Source organism: Petaurus breviceps, unplaced genomic scaffold (assembly GCF_028583685.1).
Source record: "Petaurus breviceps papuanus isolate PSGF00001 unplaced genomic scaffold, PetGlider_PUasm1.0 138, whole genome shotgun sequence".
Lineage (NCBI taxonomy): Eukaryota > Metazoa > Chordata > Mammalia > Diprotodontia > Petauridae > Petaurus > Petaurus breviceps.
Window position 1 is genome coordinate 23,719,957 of NW_027185694.1, and position 5,315 is coordinate 23,725,271.

Genomic DNA, 5,315 nt, shown 5'->3' on the forward strand with positions numbered 1-5,315 from the left:
AGTTAGGTCCTCTTTGGCCAGGGAAGATCCCAGGTCATGGGAAAGGGAGATTCTGGGCAGTGGACTCCAAAAGGGATTTTAAAGACTGCTAAGCCTACCTCTTTGTAGCTTTTAATTTAGTAGGTGGTAGGAGACACACATACTGATAGAAATACTTCCAAAGATCCAAGCAAGGGAGGCACAGTGTGTAGCCCAGTGGTATCAAACTCAAATAGAAATGTATTCCTGAGGGTTGCATATTGACTTAGAAAACCACAAATTCACATTATCTATGTTGTATTGTATTTTTGTTCATTTCATTAATGTTTACCAGTTACATTTAATCTGGTTTAGGCCTCTAGTGTAGTGGCTAGAGTGACAGACCTGAGTTCATATGCCACTTACAAGTTATGTCACCCTAGGAAAATTGCTTAACCTCTCTATAGCCTCAGTTTCCCCAGAGTCTATGATCTGTATATAAGGGAAATATAAAGTACTATCAGATCAATGAACTGGAGGGACCAGGAAACCAACTGACAAGTATTTATTAAGGGTCAGCTCTGGATTAGACACTGGGGATACAAGAATGAAAGTGAAGCAAACAGTCCCTGCCCTCAAGGAGCTTACAATCTAACTGGGAAAGATAGTATGTACAGATATGGGTACCTAGATATAGGGCAATAGGTGTATGGGCTGGAGGACACACTAGCAGGTGGAGGGATCAGGAAGGGTTTGGGTAAAGTCGGCACGAGTTTGAGGCTTGAAAGAAACTGGATTTTGGAGATACAGAGGTGAGGTGGGAAGGCAGAAAACATTAAGAAGGCCCATCTGGCTGGACAATAGGATATGTGTCAGAGAATAATGCAGAGCAAAGTTGGAAAACAGCCTGCGTGTGCTAATGGTATGTACCTTTTTGCAGTGTACCACAGGATCCATTGACGGTAAGTCTTTTTTTGTGTCCTACCCCTGAAGGCAAGCACTGCCCTTAGAACACTGCAACATTTGTTCCAGACTGCAAAGTTTCAGATAATAGAGAGCAAGAAAGAAGCATCTGTTTACACTTCTATTCCCAAAGCAATTTGATTTGATTACATAAAGCAAACAAGTCAAATGAAAACATCAAGTCCCAGAAGTCACTCCATCCAACTCCTACCTGAAACAGGAATCCCTTCTACAAAATCCTAAGCAAATGATGATCCAGCCTCTGCTTGAAGACCTTATACTCCCTGCCTCCAGACATATCTCATTTTGCTTTTGGATAGTTTTAATTACTAAGATTTATTTAATTTAATTATTATTAATAAATTAATTAAAATGATTATGGTAACATATTTTAATTAATAATAAATTAAATCAATTATAATTATTAATTAAATATTAATTATTAAGATTATCCCTGCATGGAACTATCTACCGTCTGATGACATCTACTCCTTACTCAGTGTTTTGCCCTCTGGGACCAAGCAGAACAAATTTTGTCCCCCTTTCCCAGTACAATGTTCAAATGTTCTCTTCTCTAAGATAAGCATCCCCAATTCCATTATCCAATGGATCCATGACATCTTTTTAAGGCCTCTTACCTTTCTAGTCTCCCTCCTCTAAATAAGCTGTGGCTTGACAATGTCCTTCGGAAAATGTGGCACCCAGAACTGACCACAGTATTCCATAGGGTCATAGGATTTGATGCTAAAAGGGACCATAGAGATCATCTTGTCCCACTCCCTTACTTTATGGATTGGTAGACTGAGGCCTGGGAAGGTTAAATAATTTGCTCAGTCATAGGTAGTGAGTAGTGGAGCCAAGGTTGAATTCCAAATCTGATTTCAGGTCCAGTGCTTTGTGTGACTTAACAAGGCAGAGGTTAGTGGAGCAGTTACTTCCAATTATAGCAAACTCAGTGTCCTGATTTTTAAACTTCTGCCTGGGTTGTGGCCATTAATAAATAGAAACAACCTTGCATTTCTGCTTTATCTTTGGATTTCACAGGGGTGTGCTGGTAAATGTTTAACAACCAGCTCTCTGAAAAAAAAGTGTAAACACAACACACATTTAAGTTTAATCTGTATTATTGTCATTTTCTTTTATCACTAGACAATTAACAAAACAATACATCAAGCCCTGATTTGTAGTCATTGCTGTTATGAAGTATAAATGCTCACACTAAAAATTTAACAACCAACTTTTATGAACTAGTTGGAGCTGCTTCCAGTATACCCCCACTTATAGTTCATGCCAAGAACGGTATTCAGTTGCTTTGTTCACTAATGCCCCTGACAAAGGCAAAAGACCTCCCTTTGATGAATAATCAGCTTTGAAAATGAAAGCATAAATGGTAGCACAATTGATCAATTTGCTCATTTTTCTTCCACACTGAGGACATTAGCAAGTAACACCAACCTATTTGTCTCTCTGAACAGAAGCCATTATCTGTGCCTCAGTGCCAAGGTGAGTATCTGGCTTTATTGAAAGGGTTCCATTGGGGTGGCTAGGTGTCGCAGTAAATAGAGCATGGGCCTTGGAGTCAGGAGGACCTGAGTTCAAAACTGGCCTCAGACACTTAACACAAAAACTATACATGTGACCTTGGGCAAGTCACTTAACCCCAAGTGCCCTCCAAAAAGCAAAAAACGAAAAAAAGAGTTTCATTTAGAAAATACAATCTCCCACTCTAAGATGTATATACTGGACCTAGTGCATTCACTACCACCGTCTTCTTATTGGGCTGGATCAGGGGAAAGAAAGGCAATATTGTATGTGGTGATGAGGTGGTGGATCTGACTGAAACCATCCCTTTGTTCTGCAGCATCAGTGAGGAGGAAGTCAGGGCAGCATCCAGTGGGGACCATTCCACCTGTCAGGTGACATTGGCCCAGTACGCCTGTATGCCGGTGAGGACCCAACTTTGCCTACGTGACTAAAACCCTACAGTGATCCAAAAAGCTTCATTATGAGCAATAAATTTCAATATCTCTTCCCTTTCTTCCTTCTATCTTTTCCTAAAGCTTATTATAGTGTGGTCTTCTGGCTATAGCCTGGACTTTACCAGTAATTCATTATGTGACCTTTTTCTATCTGGTCCTTAGGTTCCTCCCCTGCTAAGTAAAAGGATCTTTGATTCCCCTTCATTTTATATAGGGAAACTAATGCCCAAAGAAGGAAGTGGCTTGTTCATTCTTTCAAGACCTGAGTTCAGGCCTCAGCCTCTGGGATTGGAAAGACCCCCAAAGAACATTAAAAGTTAACAGTGTACTTTGTGTGTGATCCAGATGACACTCAAAGTCCTACCCCTAATCTCACAGAAATAAGCAAAGGGCAATAGATATATCTGTGTCCCCAGAAGCAGGAGCAGGCTGCATTGAACCATCCATGCTCTTCCAGGGCTAATGGGGTGAGGCCATAGCCAGAGGGCAGGATTAGAGGTCATTCTAGGGCTGGGGTCAGACCTCAGTCTGGGGCCAGGTTTAGGGCTCACTCTGAGGCTCCAGGCTGGAGCGTGACTAGGGTATCAAGCTGAGAGATCTCTTTCCCTCAGACGTCATGGCCGTGGGTCTGGAAGGAAGACTTTCTGATATCACTGTATCCTTGCCTTGTGGCCAGCAGTCTGCCCAGGGACCTGGACCCTGCATACTCTACCCTGCTCTTCTCCAAAATCGATCTCCCTGATCTTGAGACTGCCCTGGAGAGATTTTCCCAGCAGGTAGGTGGCACTGTGGGCCCCAACCCCTGACGGACAACAAAGGTCAGCTTTGGTGATGGGAAAAACCAGTGTTACAGATAGGCTCCATCATGCTGTGTGTCCTCTGTGAAAACACCGGACTTCCTCATCTCCCATCCCATTTTTGCCTCTGACCTCATGTTATCAATATGGTAGGAAAGAAGTTTGTCTAAATCCCTCCCCACCAAGGGGCATGGTGTAGACCCCACAATCTCTCAAGAAAAGCCCCATGTTCAGAGAACAAAAGAAAACTCACAAGGAAGCAAAGAAAAAATGGACAATTCTCAACACAAAGAGTATTATTTATCATATAGGCTTTCTTGAAACGAAAACCTATTGTTACATATTTTGAATCCTCTCATGTTCTGCGGTACACACGATGTGCTTTTTTTTCTTTCTAACTTTGTATTTAAGTTCCAATATTTAAGTTTATGATATGCTTTTGTTTCTTTTCTCTGTTCTGTGTTTGTGTTCTGGTGTTTGAGTCTAAAATAAAATTTTGAAAAGAAAACTGAAGAAAAAAAAAAAGAGCCCCCTGTCCCACAACCTTTAGAGATAGTACCAGGCCCGTGGGTCCCACATGTACAGGCCAGGCCTTGGAAACCAGAATAGAAATGTGGTACCCAGGTGTGGTCATATTGTTCAGTAACAATTGGTTGATAGACTGATTACTCCCTCCTATGTGACTAGGAACACTGTCCTGGGAGTCAGGAGTCCAGGTTTTGAGAGTCAGCTCTGCCCCTACCTGGCTTTATGGTCTTAGAAAAAGTTATTTCTCTCTGGACCTCCTTCTACTCATCTTTAAAATGGAAATCATAAAAAAAGCCACCTAGGCAGCTAGGTGTTGCAGCGAACAGAGCACAGGCCCTGGAGTCAGGACAACCTGAGTTCAAATCTGGCCTCAGACACTTGCCATAATAACTGTGTGATCTTGGGCAAGTCACAATACCAATTGCTTTGCTTTCCCCCCTCCAAAGAAAAAAATTAAAAGATTAAAATGGAAATCATAACCAATGTCCTGCCAAACTTTCCGGGTTATTTTGATGCTTTAAATAGGCAAAGAGATTTGAAAATACTTTGTAAACTGTTCTAAAAGTAAATGCCATCATCATTACCATTTTTCCCCCCTCTCTTGGAGTAGTTCTCTCCAGCCGTGCTCTCAGACCAGTGGGCAGGGGTGTTATTTAATGGCCTTTGGAGGAGACTGGGGCCAGCATTCCAGGCCAGGGAAATCCAGGCCACATGGTCGCAGTGGCTGTCCCGGCTCCAGCCCTTCCTCCTGCACCCTGAAGCTTTCAACTGCCTGGCTGCCCAGAATACATCCTGTGAGACTTTCCACAGCCTGTAAGTGACCTCCAGCTGAAGGGGTCAGGTTCTTGCTTCAGTCAATAGACATTCTGCTTGGGAACTATGCTCTTAGCTTAGGCAGAACAAGGACTGACAAACAACAGTTATAGGAGCCAAATGTCAGCTTGATAGAAGTCAAACTCACCTAGCAATAATTTCTGTCCAACTATGGGATTGGCAGCATTGGAGTGCAGGGAGTGGGATAAGCTTCCAGTCACGGGGAATGTTCAGGCATGCCAAGGAAGGGATTCCTGTACTGTGTAAGAGTCTGAAC